The 23,233-nt window shown below is 32.0% G+C and overlaps 1 protein-coding gene across 1 annotated transcript in view; it reads right to left on the reverse strand.

The window, feature by feature from the left end:
• LOC117565732 (guanine nucleotide-binding protein subunit gamma-e) overlaps positions 1 to 17,635 on the reverse strand; it is an 82,564-nt gene extending 64,929 nt beyond the window's left edge. The window contains exons 1-2 of the mRNA XM_034244980.2: positions 17,511 to 17,635; positions 16,809 to 16,948 (exon numbers count right to left, since the gene is read on the reverse strand). The gene's annotated coding sequence lies outside the window, so the exon portion shown is untranslated. The remainder of the gene's footprint in view (positions 1 to 16,808; positions 16,949 to 17,510) is intronic.
• Positions 17,636 to 23,233: the final 5,598 nt, after the last annotated feature.

Below are 23,233 nucleotides of genomic sequence, written 5' to 3' on the forward strand. Positions count from 1 at the left end.
ATTTTCACGCATTTTCAACATTCTTTGATCCATCTCTCCTACTCCTACTTCATCTATCTCTTTCGCTCAGTTTCCTCGTCACAGCCAACGGGACTTGCGTCATCTCCTATTAACAAATTTACCAACTCCAAATTGTTTCAACCAAGTTATTTCTACGAAGTTTTCTAACTAAGTTTTCCTAAATATTTTCTCTACAGATTTTAGCCCCCCTTCAGTGGTATTCAAAATGTAAACTTAATAATTCTATATGCATTTCTAACAAAACTATTCACTTGCATCATACGCAACAGCTTAGCAAATTATAATGATTGTAAATTACTTTAGTTTATTAATAAACTAAATTTTACCATTCCCAAAGTTCCTCTTGCGAAATACATTTTTACAAAATTTACACTTTTTTCCTACAGGAAAGAAAATAAACTTTAAAGAAATTTTGATTTGCATACTTATAAGATCGTTTACAAAAAATTAAATTTTAAATAGCATTTCAAGCAAATGAAATATTTTAAACCTACATAAGTAGTTTTCCCTGCTAAAAGAAAGAAAAACAAACAAGTAAGAAAGCTACAGTCGAGTGTGCTCGACTGTGAGATACCCGCTACTCATTTTGAATAAAAGCAAAATATTGCGGTATTATTCTCAAAATATTCCAAAACAACAAACAAATGGTATATTTGGTATATTTATATGATGCTACATTCAAGATATACTACAGAGTGTCAGCCAAAAGCACCTAAGAGCCGTAGTAAGTATGCGTTTTGCCCATACAAAAGTATTTCTGACATAACTTTAACTTTAATAACTTCTATATAGTCAAGATATTTGTACAATAGGTAAAAGAGTATTTTAATATTGTGCCTACAACAAATGTATGTATTCTTGCCGTTTGTCCGTCTGTCTGTCTTCGTCTTTCCGAATGAGAGCCTATGGTAGATCTTAGCGACTATAAGTGTTAGCCTAATCTTTATAGTCATTTTGATTCCTCAACAATATGATTGCCATTATATAATAATTGTAAAAGTTATTTAAGAAATAATTTTCATATTTTATAATTGTATATAGTTGCTGCAGGCATATTTTGTACTTTATGATATATATTGATTTTAGTACTATATTCATATACCAAATAAAGCCTTCGGAGCATTAATTGTATTTATTTGTACAATATGGTTTTATTAAAAATGGTTAGAGAGTATATCTCACAGTCGAACACACTCAACTGTAGTTTTCTTAAATATTTTGTATAACCATAACGTAAAGCACAAAAAACAAGCATGAAAATTGAAAACTGAACGAAAACTAAATATTAGGTAAACGTATTTTGCTACATAACTGAAAACTAAATGAAAACTAAATATTAAGCAACGTATTTTATTACAATAACTGCTTTAGATATTCCACAACCCATGTAATAAATAAGGAAACCATAAATTCATTTTTGGAATGCGCTTAGAAATTCAATATGCATACACAATTTAGATTTGTATACAGATTAAATGAAATGAATGCGTTGATATCGGAGTCGTAAATCTGTAAAACTTTTTACAGATTTAACTTGAAGTTTCATGAAGCTCTAGCAAAAGATTAATACACTTTTTTCAATTTATCGGATGCAATCTTACAACAATATAAATTGCTGAGCTCATATTGAATCCAAATATCAATTTGGCAATGAAAAATTAACAGTATCCAATTAATTTCAAAAGCATACACTTAAGTCACAGGTAAATTTAAAGGCAAAGAGTTTCCATGCTTCGCCCCCCTTTGCTTTATCTAAGGTAATGCAATTCAATACACATCGATAGGATATCAAAATCCAATCAAATCGAAGCCTGCATCAATTTTGTATGTCTCAAAACGAAGGAGGAAGAAAAAGCAAACTGAAATCGCAATGAAAAATTATGAGCCATGTGGCAGTTATACACTCACAAAAGCAACAATAAAACGACTAGCTGCAACAACAACAACAACTAGAATCAGAATCAGAAACAGTTGCAGCAGCGGGAGCTTTGGCAATAACAATAACAATAACAAACACAACCCTTTTGGCTCTGCAATTGACCACGACGAGATCCCAGGGCCAAAATAGCATATAGCCAATAGCCAAGTGGCCATTGATGCGTTAAATAAAAAGCTCAACCAAACAATTTCCAAAGCAAAAACAAGTGCAAATTTGAAGAAGGAGACGATGCTTTGCTTCATCGTTTCCACATGGAAGAGAAATAAAAGCAAGAAATTCAGTAGCTGCTATTTTTGTGTTATGAAGACATTGAAATACCCTTTTTTTGACGAATAATGAAAATAATTTATGTAAAAATAAGTATTATAAGACTTACGGAAATATATGCAACAAGCAGATGGAATCATCACCAACCGCAGAAACTGCAGCCTTCGTTATATGTTAGTATTATTAAGATATGTCTCTATATTTTTAGTATATTTTGCACCTGTTTTCGGTATATTTCTTGAAGATGGCTTTATTGAATATGGGTAGCGGCTAGCTTTTTTACTTATTCTTATTATTTTAGTATTTTGTCTGTATTTTTGGTATTTTTTGATATATTTGAGCAAGTTGTAGTATATTTTGGGTATATTTTTTAAATATTGTTTTTATTGAATTTGGGTAGTGGGTAGCTTTCTTTCTTAATTCTTTTATTGAAGTATTTTTACGGTATATTTTCTAAAGGATGGTTTTAATTAAAATGGGTAGCGGGTAACTTTCTCGCTTAATTCTTTGATTTTTAGTATATTTGTAGTATATTTTTGGTATATTTTTAAAAGATGGTTTTATTGAGAATGATTAGCAGGTATATTTTTTTTATTGTTTTCTATTTGATTTTGTTTGTTTATACCGTATATCAAATTAATTTATTTTCGTTGATTTATTTTTTCTTATTTCTCATATCTTAAAATAATAATACTAAAATTGTAAGTTAAGAAAATTAAATTTTCATTTCACCAAATTTGTTATTTTGATGTTCTATTTTGATATTTTCTTGTTTGTCATGCAGTTAAACTAAGTTTGTAAACTCTAAATATTTACTTTCTGTATCATGACAAAGCTAAAATAACTGCTGCAAGTGGGAAACAGAATGACTGGCAAAAAAGTTGCAGTCATAAAGTTTGAAGCAACAGTCAATAAAAAGCTATAAACTTGACAGTAAACGACTTAATAATGACCCGGTTGAAGTTTGTGCATTAGCAGCGATTACGTTTGCTTAATTTATATATTTACAGGGTATCAAATTGATGCAACAACTAACAAGCATTATTAAGGCAGCTTTCTTGTTTTGCTCCTTTCTACTTCTCGTTTCTTCTCTTCTCTTCTCTTCTCTGCTCTCCTCTTCTATCAAGATTCTCTGTGTGCCGCATCTCTTTTAGTATACTGACTCTGCCCAGACACGTTCACAAACATTTCATGGTTCAATAAATTTGCTGCCGAGCGTACCGGAAACTTTGCGAAAAATCCATTGGAAAATGCTCCTCTCTCTCTCTCTCTCTCTCTGTCTCTGTCTCTGTGTGTTGCCATGTAAAAAGCAAAGAAATTATCTGTTGCCACTGGCTGTTTGCCACGCCCCCAACCTACACGCTTCGCCCACCTGCTACGAAGGAGCCCACATTCTACACAGAGAGAAAAATTGATAGGTGTCGGAATGATCTATAGCTCTAGTTGAGTTTAAATAAAAGATTAATACATCTTGATATTTAACTCGAATAATTTCTATTAAATTCTTATTATTTATTTATTTTTCCTTTTTACTTTAAAATTTGGTCGAATAAAATATCAAAATATCAAATTTTGTACTAAAATAGGAATATTACATTTATTTTATTCTTGATCTATAATTTTACTATTATATTTTCAGACATTTGAAATTACAGAAGTGAATTTCTTAACTAGAAGTTCGATTTCTATCTTTCTTCTTAAAAATAATTGGAAATGCATTACAATAGAATATTTAGTTAGTTATGGAACCAAAGTATTACATTTGAATTTCAGAATTAAACTTAATACACCGAAAATGTACGAATAAATTTCTAAGTTTCTATTTAAATTATTCTCTTTTTGTCTTTCGTTCTAGTCTACTAATTAAATTGTTGTTTTTGTCTTTCTTAGTAGGCTTCGAATTATTCTTTTTATCTTTCTTGATAGATATCAGTTATTAAATAAAATTTAGATTTTGTTATGAATATGAAAAGAAAATAAAAAAATATATGAATATGAAAAGAAAATATATTTTTGGCTGTTTAATGTTAAAAATTTAATCTAAAACATACGAAATGTCAAGGTAAAATTCATTGCTTGAATTTAGATTAGTTTAGTTTAAACTTTTTCTCTTTGTGCATGCTGCTGCTGTCCTTATGCCACATACGAGTTGCTTGCTCACTTTTTTCTTTTATTATTATTTTTATTTCCCGTTTTACATTTTACATTTTACAATTTTTTCGTTTTTTTTTTTCTGTTTTTGCATTTTGCACATTTTACAAGTCTCTGACGCGCGCTCTTTCCGCTTGCCTTGCCTTGTTTGCCACGCCCACACATTATATATTTGGATCCCATTCAGCGGGTGTGAGCATGAGGTAAATTATGCATTGCCCTTCCCCCCACCTACTTTTCACACCTTTTGCGATAGTGAGAAAGAGAGAGAGAGAGAGAGAGAGAGAGAAGAACAGAGGCTGAGGCTGACTGCGTCTGGCACAATTATTGTTGTTGTTGTTGTTATTGTTGCAAGTGTTTGGCTGCCTTTTAATATGTTGCACAAATAGCAATTAAAAATGATACTGCAAAAAAAAAAAAGAACACCAACCAAATGAATTTTAACGAGCATTCCATAATTTATAGTTTTAATTAGACGAAGCTCACCTAAGCTGTGTATTTTTTTTTTTTGTATTTCAATTCAATGTGCATTATCTCTTGATTAAAATTGCTATTTGAAAAGGTTGCAGCAAATTGAAAAACTGCGTATCGATGACCAAGCTTGCAGAAAATAAAGCAATAATTTATACTGATTGCATTTAGCTAAGCTTTATTTTCAATTAAAATGGAAAGCAGCAGAAATAAGCAAAGAGTGAATCAAATAATTGATATTGATCTGTTTGAAATTAATTTCTTATTATTTTAATTAGTTTTATACAATTTAATAACTAAGTTAAAAAGAGCTTTTATCTATCAGTAATAATTAGTTTTAATTCATTTTAATTCTTCGAATATACAATCTATTAAATATAAAGTTATATAGTCAATAACACAATGAAGTATCATCATTAGTTCTAATTACATTAGTCTCTTATTAATTTAGTTCATTTAAAACTCATTTTAAAAGCTAAATGGTTGTATTAAATTTATCTAACAATATTTGTCTAACTTTCTCTAACTCTAGTTAACACTTCGCTTTATGTAGCTTAGTTTTCAGAGCCCTTTCGAATTATTTATAGAGCAGAATTAAAGTTAAACTTTTAGCTTTGTCTATTCATTAAATCCGGTAAATAATCCAATAAAAGTGAATCTTGCATTTTACAGAGAATGGGAAATGGAAATAAAATTTATGAAATTTCTATTTGAGATAGAGTTTTGTGTTAATGTGAGATGTACTGTCGAGTGTGCTCGACTTTGAGATACCCGCAACCCATTTTCAATAAATGCAAACCCATGTTGTATTTCTATTATAATATACCAAATTAATGTACCGAAAAAATATTAAAATATACAAAATCCTGTATTATATATATAATCAAAGCAAAACAGTGCGGTATTATTTATAAAATATACTAAAATATACGAATTTGGTCTACCGATATTGAAAATATACCATACAGTACAAAGTACATATGTCAGATTGTCAAGCTAATCAAGTCTTTAGCCATATAAATTTTGTTCTTAAATAAGTTCTACAATTTTATCTAATCGCAATCGAAAATCGACCCTGTGGATGAATAATTAAAAAGAAAAATCAATGATTTATCATAATTAGATAATTCGTTAACACTTTACTAGCAGATAAAGTGAGTTTTATTTAGCATATAACCCAGAGGTCTTTTATTCATAGAGCAGCATTACAGTATTGGATTCATCAACTTTTGGCTTATTGGATTCAGTAAATATGCAAAACATTCTAACGAAAATGAGTTTTGCATTTTGCTAGGGAGTGAAATGAAATATTCGCTATAACTGAACTCTAAAATGGAATTTAAAAAACTTCTATTTGAAATAGAGACTCATGCTTAATTCATATACAATATAAAAACAAACTCATTTAATCATTCGTTTACTCAATCGATCAAATATTATTTAATTGTTGCACAGCAGCAGTTAAATTTTTGGCTTATTCTATTAATCAATTCACTCAAAATAATCTAACGAAAATGATTTTTCATTTTGCATAATATTAAAAATGGACTCTATAATTAAATTTAAATTTTCAACTTCTGCTTATAAGTAATTCCTTCAAAATAATCTAACTAAAATGAATGCTACATTTTCATTGAAAATTAAATTTGAAATTTGCTACTACTGAAATGACTCTAAAATTAAATTTAACCAACTTCTGTTTGGAATAGAGACTGGTGTTAAACTCATATTGCTCAATAGAATGATTAACTTTGTGTTGTTTAATAATATGCTGAGTGAAATATCATCATTAGATCATTCGTTAAAGACTTTACTCAACAGATAGAGTGACTTTTATTTAATTAATTATTTAGAGAGCAGCACTGCAGTTAAACTTCTGCTTATGCTATTAAGTAATTCCGTCAAAATAATCTAACTAAAATGTATTTTACATAGAATAGTATGAAATTTGAAATTCGCCATGACTGGACTCAAAAATGAAATTTATCAAACTTCTGCTACGTTGCACACGAAGAATGCAAACACAAATGCCACACACACACACACATACACAGAAAGAGAGAGAGAGAGAGAGAGAGAGAGAAAGAGATGCAGTGACATAGAAGCAGACACTATACGGAAACCGGAAGTACTGCGCAAATTTTGTGAATGCACTTCCGTTTAGTGGGCTGCGGATTCTCATCGTGCACGGAATTTCAGTTGGCCGCAAATCGCATGGACTACAGCAAAGTGTGTGTTTTGTTATTTATGCTTTGTATGTTAGTTGACTACATTTAAATTTATTAAACGTCGATATTACAATTACACACACACACAAAATACACAACAAATTGAAGTTAAACTCGTTTAACATTTAGTTTCCTAATAAACTAAATTGCAGTTTATTCAATTGTCCCTTTTGACATTTTGCCAAATATTTACAGCAAATAAACATTTAATATTTTTGCCTGCTTAAATTTGCGGTTTCCTACTTCATTTTATTATAAATTTCAAATCGATATGCTAATTTGCAGACAGTTTATTAGTTCAATTTTTGAATTGCCGCTAAAATCTAATTGGCGACTCATTAAACTTGTCATTAAAGCAGCCTTGCACTGATCTCATTAACAGCGTGCAATCTGAGGAAGGTCAAGCCTGCAATTAATATCAACACCAAATTGCAGTCTCTTAATTAAGTCACTCATTAGAAAGTTTAACAGCGTAGATGTTTTCAATTAACAGCATATTTATCTGTAAGTTAATCTAACTGGCACATAAATATATTTTATTTTTAATTCAAATTTCTATATAAAATTACATTTAAGAAAATTTATATATTTAAATTCGCGTCTCTAGCTTTTACGCTTTTTATTCGATTTTTGTTGATTTGCGGGAGCGGAAGGGGGCGTGGCAAAAGTTTGACACAAAATTGATCTGCGAGCAAACATATCAAATACTGTCGAAAAAAAAATTATAATTCTATCTCTTATAGTCTTTGAGATCCAGTGTTTCATACGGACAGACGGACGGACAGACAGACCGACATGGCAAGATCGTCTTGGCTGTTGACGCTGATCAAGAATATATATATTTTATGGGATCGGAGATGCCTTGTTATGCCTGTTACATACATTTCCTGCAGGCACAAAGTTCTTCTACCCTTCTACCCAATGGATAGCGGGTATAAAAACTCAATTATACACTTATTAACTTAATCAAGTTGTTTTTAAATTTGCTAACCAAATAGTTGTCAGCATATATATTAATACAAACTCAGTTCCATTGTCGTTTTGAAAGTATTCTAGCATAATTTCGAGTACTTCGGAGATTGACCCCACTGTCAACACGCGACTGAAAGAAATTGAAAACAATGTTGTTGTCGATGGGTCTCTAATAAGAAGCTGCTTGGAGCATACAGAACAGAACCTATTGAACAGAAAAAATTACAGACGATCATCCGACATTGAAATGTCTTCTCATCCAACATTGAAATTTCTTCTGCCCAAAAGAGAATCTAGGGCAGAGACTCTAGGTTATCATTACTTGACCTCTCCCGTTCAGATCTATTGAGCGGAATCCACATCCGCTTCAGACATTCAATGACTTTAACGAAATAACGAAATTCAGTTCCAAATTCATGTTGTTTGCGGGCAGTCGAAACATTTAAAATGGGCAGAATAAAATTTAACGGAGTTTTGTTCCTGATGGTCCTTCAAATATTCTTGGTGGCTACAACAACTGGAGATGAAGTGAGATCAAAGACATAATACTAAGAAGAATAAAGAGTGATTAAAGTGTGTACGTTTTTCTTCTTCCTATCAGACGTGTGAAGACCGAAAAATGGAAGAACAGTGCCGGCTTCATAACTACAAGACTGTTAAACCTTTGCTAGATTACTTCAGGCAGGTTAGAAATGAGTTAGAACAAAGTGAAACTAAGGAAAAGCAGATGAGTGATCTTATGGAAAAATATCAAGAAATTGTAAGAATTCATGAAACATTCATGAAGGAGGCAGATTTATTAAATGAGTATAAAAACAAAGTAATCAAAGGGGAAAACGATTTGCAATTGTGTCAAAATAAAGTTGATAAATCTGAATCTGAAATTAATTCTTTAAAAGAACAACTAACAGATAAATCCACCAACTTAGAAAATTGTCAAGTTCAATTAAAATCTCTTAATTCTAGATTAATTGAAAAAGATGAAAATATAAAAAGATTTAATGAGAATATTAAAAATAACACAGAACATCAGAAAACACTTGAGTTGGAATTAGAGAAGAGTAATTCTATATTAATAAAGCATGAAAAAGATATTCATCTATGTCGTTCAGAAAGCAACAAATTAAATTTGACATCAGAGAACTTTAGAGAAGAAAAGAAAATGATTCAATTGAAATTAACAGAAGTTGTAATTAAGCTAATAGATAAAGTAAAAGAAAATCAGTTATGCCAATCTGAACTTAATATTTTAAGTCCAACAACTTGTCTCCCTTTCGGAGATTATTCGGGAGTTCATCAACTCAATGTCCCTGGCATAGGTTTATTCGATGTTTTATGCGATAGTCAGTTAGCTGGACCTGGATGGATTGTAATACAACAACGAGTTGGGGGAAATGAGAGTTTCTATAGTGATTGGGCAACGTATCGCAAAGGTTTCGGCGTTCCTGAAAGTGATTTCTTTCTTGGATTAGAGAAATTACATCGTATCACGAGCTTGCAGCGTTTCGAACTTTACATACATTTGGTTGCTCTGAATGGAAGTACCTACAACGCTCGTTATGACGACTTCAAAATATCTGATGAAAATAATGGATATGCACTGAGTTTGGGTGAATTCAATGGAACTAATATTGAGGATGCCATGAGAAACAATGAAAACATGAAATTCTCAACATTCGATCACGACAACGACAAAGATGATGTTAATTGCGCATACTGGTATGAAAGTGGCTGGTGGTACAAAGATTGTTCTCATTGGTAAATATTGAAAATTTTTATTTCCGAAGGAATACACATAATTATAGATTTTTGTTGTTTCTTATGCAGTGATTTAAATGCACCATATGGGGGAAAACTACATTGGTGGCCCATTACACTTAAAGAAGTTAAGATGCTAATTCGCCCCAAAGAATAGATGAAGAAATGATAAACTGAAAAGCTGAAATTCCCATACTTAACTCAATTATGTAATCATTTATATATAATTGGTGCATTAAGAAATTTCGTTCTGAAAAATAAAACGATCGACTGTTTAAAGCAGCGATTTATTTTTTGATTGTATCTTTTGATGTAGCAAATTTTAAGTCTCTAGATGCTTTCAATAGAGGTGTAAATACTTAAAAGTCAGTAAACTTTTGATTATCCTGTATATATCCTTTCAGTCGAACCTTGAATATTAATGTAATTTCAGAAATGATCTTCACATATTCGTTTCTTATCTAAACATAAATGATGCAGTTTTGTTACTAATAAAACATACAACATTTTGTTTTTGCAACATTAGTTGATGAAAAGGTAATAATAATTACACAAAGCAGTGTATTACAGTGAATGCTATAAGTGTATTTATTTTCTTCTTATTAGACAGATGAATTCGACCAACAAATGGAAGATCGAGTGTGCTCGACTGTGAAATACCCGATACCCATTTTGAATAAGAGAAATATATTTTGCGGTAATTTTCTCAAAATATACCGAAAATACTAAAAAAAAATACTTTTAATATACCAAATGGTATTTTTGGTATATTTAGATAGTACCACATTCAAAATATACCATAGGCGGCACAATACACTACATTATCAGCCAAAACAACTAAGACCCCTAATAAGTAGGCGTTTTTGCCCATACAAAAGTATTTCTTTAATAACTTCCAAAATTTTTATCTGATCGAAACCAAATTTTCAGGAATACTACTATTGTAAATACCAAAATTCGCCACGCTAACAATAACATAACAAATGCTGTAAAAAAAAAATATAGCTCTATCTCTTATAGTCTCTGAGATCTAGGTGTTCATACGGACAGACGGAGAGACGGACAGAAGGACATGGGTATATCGTCTCGGCTGTCGACGCTGATCAAGAATTATATATACTTTATAGAGTCGGAGATGCCTCCTACTACCTGTTACATACATTTCCTGCCGGCACAAAGTTATAATACCCTTCTACGGTAGCGGGTATAACAAGTCAATTTGAATAAAAGCAGAAATACTAATACTGAACAAAAGTAAAATATACCAAGGGCCATATTTGGTATATATTTGAAGTACTACATTCGAAATATACCATAAAGATGAAAAATTACCCGATTGTCAGCCAAAGCAGCTAAAACTCGATTGCAGTAGGCGTAATTTTCCATACAGAAGTATAACTTCTACAATTATCTTTATTATTCTATATAAAATTACATTCAATGATATTAGAAAATTAACAACTAGCAGCTTCAACTTTGCAACTATAACTATTCCTGTTTTGCACTAGCTTTATTTTATTTATCTTCCAAATTCGAAAAACATAGAATGTAATAAATGTAAAATATCAAGAATGCCTAAAAAACTAAATATTAAAAAAAATTACGGAACTAAAGATAAAACAAGACTTTATATTTTTACAGTATAAAATATAAGTTTTAGAAATAATAGCTTCAAAGTGAAAAGCGAAGTTAATCAATGCATTTTATTTACAACATTTTTTCCCATTTTCTGTTCTCGCAATCTACAATTTTTCATGTCACTTATCAATGACCTTTTTTTATTTGTATAAAATATAAAATTAGATATTATCAATTCGAAGAGAAGTTAATCAATGCATTCTATTTAGGAAATATTTTCTCATTATCTATTTCCATAGCTTGTGATATTTCACGTTACCTACTGACGAATTCTTAAAATACATTTAAAGCTTAAGTTATTGGCTGCCATTAAAGCAACCATATAAAAAGGTAAGCGACAGACACACGCACGCACACATTTACAATTCTATTTTTCCCTCTTTGCCTTTGCTTTTGCTTTTGCTTCAGCTGCCATATTTTCTTTTGTTTGACTTGAACGGCAAAGTAATGCACGCCAATTTTCAATACAAAAATCGAACTTTGAAGTGTCCGTCGTCGCGCCCTCTTTACGAGTGGGCGTGGCGGCAGAGCTGCAAATTGGGGCATGGCTTAGCACTGGCTGCATTGTTGCTGCTGCTGCTGGGGTGCATTTCTAGTTTGCATGGCCAAAAACCACTTGAAATTATTATTGATGAACACGCGCCGCGGGGGCCAGCGAAGCAACGAAGCCATCAATGACAATGGGCAGCAGCAGCGAAATCGAAACGAGGGCGTCGATAAGCCAAGAGAGTGCCAAGAGGGGGAGGGAGGAAAAGTAAGGTTTAGTGTAGTAAAGTTGTCGCGGCAACGAATGCGTTTTGTGCGTGCACACGGAAAATATGGAAAATGAAAACGAAAATACATTGCATACTTAACGGGGCAACGAAGCGAAGAGCAGCTTTCACAGACCAGAGGAAAGGCAAAGCGAAAGGCAGAGGCACAGGTCATTTGCCTGGCCAGCAAGCACTCGAGTAACTTTTTATGGCAATTGCCATAAATTAAAAATTTTTATTAGCATACTTTCAGGCGGCAACTCTCTTAATAAAGAAGAAGCTAAAACAAACGCAAAATGGTGAAAATACCGAGTAATTTTAGTTTCTTTGTGAGAACTTTGTAATTCATTCAATGAAACTTATGCTAAAATAAATTCGATATTCGGTAATTAAGCTTTTTTTAGACGCATAAAATATTACTATTTTAATCAGGATAAATATGATAAAGTATAAAAATGTTAAGAAAATTAAATGTTTAATCGAAAGTATTAATATCAACAAATTAAGGGAAAAATTCATTTATAATATCGCAGATTGTATAAAGCGATAAGCGAAATATAATATTTTATTTCCTTCTTCCTTTCTTCGGTATATTAAATTGGTATATTTCAAGAATAATACCGCAAAGTTTCGCTTTTATTGAAATCTAATCTATTAATATCAACAATTTTATGAAAAAATACTTTTTTAATTTCACTAATTGTATAAAGATAAGCTAATTATAGTATTTTCCTTACTTCTTTTATTGCTCACTATATATTTATTTGGTGTATTTTATGAATATTGTTTGGTTTTTATTAAAACTGGGTAACGGGTATCTTAAATCTAATGTATTAATATCAACAATGTTAGCAAAAAATACATTTTTAATCTCATTAATTAAAATATAGTTTTTTATTTTCCTTCTTTGTATTGCAATCAGTATATTCAGTTTTCTTTTTATTGAAATTGAGAAGCGGGTATCTCAAACTTTCATAGTTCTTTTTTATAATCAGAAATCTCAATCAGTGAATTTATTTTAAATAATTAAAACAAAACTGCAACTTAAACAGATCAATTTATAGAATAATAATTTGAGCAACATATAAAATATGAAATAATAAAATTCTTATGTACAAATCCCTTTTTTCACTTGAAAAATAATGAACTCCTACTTCTTGAATTTTTCAATTATCTCAAGATCTTAGCAAAATGTTGATATATTTAAATTCGATCAAGCAACTTTCCTCGTTGCACTTTGCAAACCAAATAGAATGCCGCAAATATTTTGCCACATCGAAAATGATTTGTTATTCAAACACTAAAGCATTCGCAGTTGAAATAATTTGCATTCCGTTTATATAGTATTCGAATTATTCGAAAATTAGCATGGAAAAATGCTGCGCATTTAATTAAAATGCTTAATTGAAACATGTTGAATTACATGCGGCACTTTGAGCATAAACAATGCCACAACTAAATCCATCGAAAGGTTTCGCAGAAATTCATCAAATTGTCACGTAGCGTGGATCCCTTTTTATACTTTTTTTTTCGTTTTCCTGACATGAATGCATTGAAATGCAAATATTTTGCATTATAATTGAAGCACGACAAATACGTAGGGGAATTCCGTGAATTCAAGTGAATGCATGTGATTGCGATTGCCAATCAATGTGGATGGGGAGTAGAATTCAAACGGTGTGACAGCAAAATACATTGATACACATGTAATTCAATTATTTTTTTTGATTGCAACAAATATCAAATTTAAGTTGCGAGGGATTATGTCATGAAAAATACTAAATACTCTCACGTACTGGTATATTATTAGATTCTATAGTATTATATTGTTGTTGCAGTATTTGTTACTGATTTTTTTCGTTGCATTTCGTCGTGAAAAATACTGAATACTCTCACGTACTGGTATATTATTAGATTATACAGTATTATATTGTTGTTGCAGTATTTATTACTGTTTTTTTTTATTGCAACAAATAGCCAATTTAAGTTTCGAGAGTTTTTTTTAACGCAAAATACTGAATACTCACACATTCTAAATTTTTAGATTATATAGTATAATATTGTAGTTGCAGTATTTATTACCGATTATTAAATAAATCGATATTCCTCTCAATAATCTAATTCTGTTCTACTATTAATATGTCTATACATATATTTCTTCTGAACAGTATATATTTATTTTATTGCAAGAAAATTTGACTATTATGTTATATATGGAGTATAAATGGATAATGAAAATGTTAATAATAATATTAAATAAATAAATAATGTAAATATGTGCCACAAATCTTTTAAATGGAATGAAAATATTCAACCTCCCCTTAACTCTACACTACACGAATAACTTTGAAAATTTAATTGCGTTAAATGAAGTGGTAAAAACGTCACAAAAAATATCAAATGTGGCATGCCTTGCGGACAATACACACATATATACATACACACGCATACATATTATATAAGGGTATATTTACAAAATGAATGCCTGATTTGCCTTACAAAATGGTTTTTAATTGGCCAGCATAATCATTGAATGATTGCCTTTTGGGGACCAATATCAGGCACAAAACAACAGGATATTACTGAGGCGCCGGAATAAATGAAATTGAATTGAATTGAACTGAACTGTAACTGCCATATAAAAATACATTTATAATTCAAATACAAAATTGCAATGACAATTTCATTGACGACAGGCGCCACATTAAAAAGTTTATGGAACAGCAGGAGACGAAGTGAGGACGAATGTCAGTTAATAATTCTTACACAGCCTTAATCGTTGCACATCTTTGACTGTAAATATTTTAACAACAAAGTAAGAGTGAGAACACAAGAGAGAGAGAGAGAGAGAGAGAGAGAAAATGTCATTAAGTGCGGTTACAATGCAAATGAAATGGCGCTTTTCGTTATTGTAATGATTATTTAATTGAATTGGTCGATTAAAAAGTTTAATTGATCTTTGCGGCCCGAAATCCTTTTCTGTGCTGATGTCATATTTTTTTTTTTGTATTAACTCTCAGTTAACAGATGCGTAACTCAAAGTTTTATCTTATTGAAACGTTTTTGTGATAATCGCTGGGACAATTAGCGGATGATTGACTGACTAGCCAACAAATAAAAGATGGGATCTTTGAAGAGGTTGAATATAGCAATTAATTAGTGACTAAAAGCAGAAAGGTCAGAGTGTTTAACATGTTTGTTATCATAATAAATTCAAACTACCCTTAACTCTATACTATTCGAATAAGTTTAAAAATTTAATTGCGTTAAATGATGTGGTAAAAACGTAACAATAGATGTGTTATTCCTTTTATGAAATATAAATTTATTTGTCAAAAATAATATTTATTTCCACAATGATTTGTCACTTTCAGACTACAAAATTGGGTTACAAAAAATGTTGCAATACTTATTATTTAATAGTAAGTATTTATGTAAGAGTTTTGGCGATAATTGAGTGCATCGTTCAAGGACTCCAACATTTTTATAGAAACGTCAACTTGAGTAATGAAACCTGATAAACTTGTAAAGCTAAAAGACAAAACAAGGATGAGAAGCTAATTATCCACTAATGAGATTGTAAACTGAGATAAAATTGTTGAGAAATTAACTTTGAAAGTTGAAATATTACATTTTAAAGAGAATATGTTCACATCCTTATAAACTTATACAAAATTGAAATCCTACATATAAATTTTTAATATTGAGAATGTTAACATAATTTTCATCGATGTAAATTCTATTCTCTTATCTAGATTATAAATTTGTGTAAAAAATAAAACTGTTTTCGACACTAATCGCATCAATTAATTCTATATTGTTTGGCTACAACATTTAGGTAGAAAAAATCTTGCAATACTTAATATGTAATATTAATTATTAGCAAGTATTTATGTAGAAGGTTTGTTGATAATTGAGTGCATCGTTCAACGACTTAAGTATTTTTATAAAATCGTCAAGTTGAGTAATAAAACCTGTTAGATAAGATGAGAAGCTAATTATCTACTAATGAGAGTGTAACCTGTGATAAAGTTGTTGAGAAGTGAATTTAAAGTTCTCAATAAAGGACAAAAGATTACATTTTCAAGAGTTGAAATGAATATGTTCACATTCTTATAATCTTTTGTATTAATCCTGCTACTTGTAATTTAAAATAATCTGGAACATTATAATATATAATCTTATATTTATATACTAGTTAGAGAGAATCTTAACATATTTATTATCATAATGAATTCTATTCTCTTATCTTGAATAGACATTTATGTGTGAGAAATAAAGATGTTTTCTACACTAATCGCATCAATTAGTTTTCCATTGTTCAGCTACAAAATGTAGGTAGAAAAACTATTGTAATACTTAATAATTAATATGAAATATTACCAAGTACTCATGTAAGAGTTTTGGGTATAATTGAACACAAGGACTTGAGCATTTTTTATAAAAGGAAAAAGGCGACTCTTAATATAGAATTTTAGAACACTGTTCAGCAATCAGTCTAAAATTTAACTGCTAAAAAGATTATAAATTCAATCGACTGTGTAAAAGTCAAATATATATTTTTTTGGGTATATTCCAGATATTCCATTCAAAAACTTGTGCATAACTTACCAGCCGGAAAAGTTGAGAAATTTGTCGCCTCACTGGTAAAGTGGACGTTGGCGTTGGAGTTGGAGTTGGCTTCGAATTGAATTTAGATGTGGACGTGGATTTATGGCTTTAAGAATGTTGTCAATGTTAAGAACTGAGCACTGGAAACACGTTTTCAATTTGCGTTAAGAGCTGGAGGACAGTGCGCGCCAAAAAGTATGCAACACACTCATCACAACACACACACACAGACACAGACACAGAGGGACACAACAACAGAAAACGGAAAACTACAAAATTATATAGAAATGTCTTGTGGGTCTGTCTCTCAGCGATGTTGGCCGACTGCCTGCGACGATGTCAATGGCTGTTTTCCGTTAGCTGCTTTGCCCGATGGCCGATGTCTGATGGCTGATGGTTGGTAATGTGATTAGTTGGCCCCTGTCGATGTGTACGTGAGTGTGTGTGTGTGTGTGTGTTGTGAGTAAATTTTAATTTAATTATGTCGTCGTCGCACTCTTCGCACAACAACGTACCCTCTCCCTGTCCCGCTCTCTCTCTCTCTCCCACTCTGGCCTCGCAATTACGAAAGAATGCTGAAAGCAAGTGTGCAAGAGAGAGACAGCGCGAGGGCACGAAGGGGAGGGAGGAAGAAAAACTAAAGACACGCACCAATAAACAAAGGAAACAATAACAGAAAATAGAAAAAAGAAAACAGCTAACCGGGTCTAGTTTGCTGCACAAACGCGCGAATGTCGAAAGTCGAATGAATGGCAAATGTGTGTGTGAGTGTGCGTGTGTGTGTGAATAGTGCGAATGCGAATGCGATGCGATTGCGAAATGCGAGTGCGAAATGCAAACTGCGAACTGCGAACTGCAAACTGTGAATTGCGAACGCGAACTCGACTGCGATTGCGATTGCAATGCAAAACTGAAAACGGAACTGAACTGAGCTCAAACACGGACTGTTTTTTGTCTTTTTTCGTTTCTTATTTGGTGTGAACGTTGCATCTGCTGTCGCTGCTACAAGCGACTGAGTCGCTGCCACTCTTGGTGTTGCATGCACCAAGGCGAAACACAGCCGAGAGCCGAAGCCATCACGAGTCGGAACGTTGTGGCAATGTGAAACACTCGTTTGAGTGCAACTCAGTTCGAAAAGTGTTCCCTTTAAAATGGGAACAGCTAGAACACCTGTGTGCAACTGCAACTGAAGAGAAGAGAAGAGTTATAGGAGGGGGAGAGAAATTTAATTGAGTTTTCGTTACTACTTCAATATTTGGGCTCATTAATGCGAGCGAGGGTAACAACAACTACCCTCAAGTTGAGGAGGGAGGGGGATGAAAGTATTACAAGTATTAAAAAGCCATAACATTCCACATTGAATTGATTGCTTGTCGTTTCGTTTCCTTCTCACTTCGAGCCACCCACAAACTATCATTACTTTGCAGGGTAACTGCACACAACCACATAAAGTGCATTCATTACTTATGGCCATAATAAATTGGGACACGAATGCTCTCTTCAACATCATATGCTTCTCGATTGGGCGGCAACAGTTGAGCTCATTAAATTTCGAAGCAACATTCAAAAACAATACAAAATACGATATAAACAGCGACTGTCGAGAGAGTCTGTGAGATAATCGCTACCCATTTTGAATTAAAACAAAATATTGCGGTTTTTTTTTTAATATACCGAAAAATATACCACACAAATTCTTTTAAAATGTGTCAAATGGTATATTGGTATATTGTTATGGTACTAAACTCAATGCAAAATATACCAGATTGTCAGTAGGCGTATTTTATGGGATCGGAGATGCCTCCTTGTGCCTGTTATAATACCTTATAATACCTTTCAACCCAATGGGTAGCGGATATAAAAACTCAATTATACTCTTATTTGCTTAATCAAGTTGTTTTTAAATTTGCTAATCAAATAGTTGGCAGCATATACATATGTATGTATATTAATAAAAACTCAGTCCCATTATGGTTTTGAAAGTATTCGAGCATAATTTCGAGTACTTCGGAGATTGACCCACTGTCAACACGCGACTGAAAGAAATTGAAAACAATGTTGTTGTCGGTGGGTCTTAAAGAAGAAGCTGCTTAGAGCATACAGAACAGAACCTATTAAACAGAAAAAATTACAGACGATCATCCGACATTGAAATGTCTTCTCATCCGACATTGAAATTTCTTCTGCCGAAAGAGAATCTAGGGCAAAGACTCTAGGTTATCATTACTTGACCTCTCTCGTTCAGATCTATTGAGCGGAATCCACATCCGCTTCAGACATTCAATGACTTTAACGAAATAACGAAATTCAGTTCCAAATTCATTTTGTTTGCGGGCAGTCGAAACATTTAAAATGGGCAGAATAAAATTTAACGGAGTTTTGTTACTGATGGTCCTTCAAATATTCTTGGTGGCTACAACAACTGGAGATGAAGTGAGATCAAAGACATAATACTAAGAAGATTAAAGAGTGATTAAAGTGTATAATTTTTCTTCCTATCAGACGTGTGAATCAGACCGAAAAATGGAAGAACAGTGCCGACTTCATAACTACAAGACTGTAAAGCCTTTGCTAGATTACTTCAGGCAGGTTAGAAATGAGTTAGAACAAAGTGAAACTAAGGAAAAGCAGATGAGTGATCTTATGGAAAAATATCAAGAAATTGTAAGAATTCATGAAACATTCATGAAGGAGGCAGATTTATTAAATGAGTATAAAAACAAAGTAATCAAAGGGGAAAACGATTTGCAATTGTGTCAAAATAAAGTTGATAAATCTGAATCTGAAATTAATTCTTTAAAAGAACAACTAACAGATAAATCCACCAACTTAGAAAATTGTCAAGTTCAATTAAAATCTGTTAATTCTAAATTAATTGAAAAAGATGAAAATATAAAGAGATTGAGTGAGAATTTAAAAAATAACACAGAACATCAGAAAACACTTGATTTGAAATTAGAAGAGAGTAAATCTACATTAATAAATCATGAAAAAGAGATTCAGTTATGTCGTTCAGAAATCAACGATTTAAATAGGACATCCGAAAACATAAAAGAAGAACAGAAAAAGATTCAATTGAAATTAACAGAAAGCGAAACTGAGCTAATAGATAAAGTAAAAGAAAATCAGTTATGTCAATCTGCACTTGATAAGTTAACTCCCACAACATGTCTCCTTTTCGGAGATTCAGGAGCTCATCAACTCAATGTCCCTGGCATAGGTTATTTCAATGTTTTGTGCAATAGTCAGTTAGCTGGACCTGGATGGATTGTAATACAACAACGAGTTGGGGGAAATGAGAGTTTCAAAAGGGATTGGGCAACGTTTCGCAAAGGTTTTGGTTCTTTTGAAAGTGATTTCTTTCTCGGATTAGAGAAATTACATCGTATCACGAGCTTGCAGCGTTTCGAACTTTACATACATTTGGTTGCTCTGGATGGAATTACGTACAACGCTCGTTATGACGACTTTAAAATATCTGATGAAGATAATGGATATGCACTGAGTTTGGGTGAATTCAATGAAGCTGTTATTGGGGATGCCATGAGGTACCATGAAAACATGAAATTCTCAACATTCGATCACGACAACGACAAATTTGATGGTGGTAGTTGCGTAAACTGGGGTAATAGTGGCTGGTGGTACAATTCTTGTACTCGTTGGTAAATATTGCAAATTTTTATTTACGGAGGAATACACATAATTATAGATTATTTTTGTTTATTATGCAGTCCTTTAAATGCACCATATAACAGTCTATTTTGTTGGGGCGATAAGTTCATTAACCTTAAAGAAGTTAAGATGCTAATTCGCCCCAAAGAAGAGATGAAGAAGTGATAAACTGAAAAGCTGAAATTCCCATATTTGACTCAATTATGTAATTATTTATATATGATTGGTGCATTAAGAAATAGGTTTCTTTTAATGAATAAACAAGAAAATAAACTAAACACTCGCTACAAATTGTGAACGAGAGCAAAACAGTGCGGTATTAATTTTAAAATATACTTAATTAATATACCACAAAAATACTAAAACTATACCAAATCATATATTTGGCATATTGAAATACGTAGTACTACAATCAAAATATACCATAGATTAGAAAATATACCTGATTGTCAGTCAAAGCTTCTAAGACCTGTTGTAAGTAGGTGATTGTTTCCATTAAAAAGAATTTCTTAAATAAGTTTTTAAACTTTATATCTCATCGAAACCCAATTTTCAGAAGTCTTAAATATTGTTATAAATATAAAATTACGCTTGCTATTCAAATTTTGTCGATTTGCGGAGGCGAAAGTGGAACTGCATGGAAACGCAACAAATGCTGCCGAAAAAGAATTATATCTCTATCTCTTATTTTAGATTTAGATGTTTATACGGACGGACACACAGACAGACGGACAGGCACAAAGCTATAATACCACTATGGATAGCGGGTATAAAAACAGACAGAAATAAGATAATGCAGATAAAGTCTACAGATTTTAAAGAGTGTGAAATTTAAGCTGAGAGCAATGTCGTTGTTAGTTTTGCGACATTTATGCTTTTCGAATCTCTGACTAAAGAAACAAGTATTTACGAGTGACATTTTGAAGCTAATGGCATTTCTTTGCACACATAAACATAAACATTGAAGACATGTTTAGTTATATTTTTATTAGATTATATACACAATTTTATAGGGTGTTAACTCAGTTGCTTTGACATCACACTTTACTCAAGCATGAACACAATGAAGATAATAAAATATTACATTAGCGATATAAGATCAAAAAATGCATTTCAAGCTTTCGGCGCTGAAACGTGATTATTTAAATATGTAAATATTATTCATAAATATTTGAATAGAGAATGAATAAAAGAGAACAGATTTCACGATGTAACCATAAACATATTTTTCTATATATACATATATTATTATATTCTTTTTAATGTTATTATATTATTATGTCTTAAATCAGATTTTCTGTACGATTCACCTTTCAGAGAATTCTAATTTTAGAGCTGCTGTTGTATTATAATTTCAATTTATATCATTAAAAGTAATATTTGATTTCATTCATTTTAATATTTATTATTTGCAGATTGGTTTTTAAATATAAGAATTATATATGTTGCAGAAACTTATTTCTTGCAGACTCTTCGCTGCTATTGTATTACCACATTAATTATTTAAATATCATAAAAAGTCATATTTAATTACTTTACTTTTAAAATTTATTATTTAAAGATTTATTTCTTTATTTAATGGTTATATATTGCAGGAGATTAGTACTGACAGACTCTTTGGAAATTAAAGAAAAAAGAAAAAGCAAATTGGCCTTGCAAATTTGAAGGCATTAAATCAGTTAAAGTTTGCTTTGACTCCCACTCAATATTTAATATGCAGTCGCAAAGTTTTCGAAAACTGCCAACTATATGCATACATAATTTTATTCAATACAATCGCATAATAAACGCAATCAACAACAACAAAAAGCTGCAGAGCAAAACCATTTCCATAGTGCAAAAGCAGAATAAAAAATGTCACCAGCGCCCTCTATCGCCTGGAGGCAGCAACTAGCATTAGAGTATCTCGTGGCCGAACAACATTTTCGCATAGAATAGCGCTTATTAAAGACTTTCTGTGTGGCAGGTTGTCTAGGATGCGTATCCTGCGCTTTGTGTGCGCCACCTGCCTATGTGTGTGTGATTGTGTGTGTGTATCGCTGTATACGTATGTATATAGAGATGTAATGATGCCGCTCTGTTGCAGCTGTTCCAGATATCAGCGAGGACAATAAAAGCGACGCATACGAGGCGCATCACACCGCAGCAATATGCAACAGTTGCAACAGGCATAATAAAACGCACATTTATCCACAAGAGTGTGTGTGTGTGTGTGTGTGTGTGTGTGTGTGTGTGTGTGTGTGTATTAAGTCGTTGTGTAATCTATCCATGAAAGTCGCTTCCGTTTTACATTTTGTATGCTTAACGCATCGTTTGGTCGCGCAAATTGAGTTTCACTGTGGCTGTGGCTGCTTTTGTTGCACAAATAAAGTGCTGCGAAAATGTTGACGTTGCCGCTGATTGGATATGCTATTTTGCCTTTGACACATGCCACATGCCACATGCCACACAGTAGTCGTACTACAACATTTTGTGGCCTTTTCCCACACAACTTTTACCGGCCCTTGTGCCTCACACACACACACTCAAGTGGCAATTAAAATCCTTGACACTCCTTCTCTTTTGAGCAACAATTTAATTAGGAAAATCGAATCAATAATTGCTGCAATTTATAAGATTGTGTGAAGCTGCTAATCCAGCATAGGCTCTTTGACTTCTAGACACCCTGTATGCATAGTACATCCACACTGTTCAACCATGAACAGCAGATGGCGCTATCAATTATCAAGACCGCATACTTTTCGATAATTGTA

This window comes from Drosophila albomicans, chromosome 2L (assembly GCF_009650485.2).
Source record: "Drosophila albomicans strain 15112-1751.03 chromosome 2L, ASM965048v2, whole genome shotgun sequence".
NCBI classification, from domain to species: domain Eukaryota; kingdom Metazoa; phylum Arthropoda; class Insecta; order Diptera; family Drosophilidae; genus Drosophila; species Drosophila albomicans.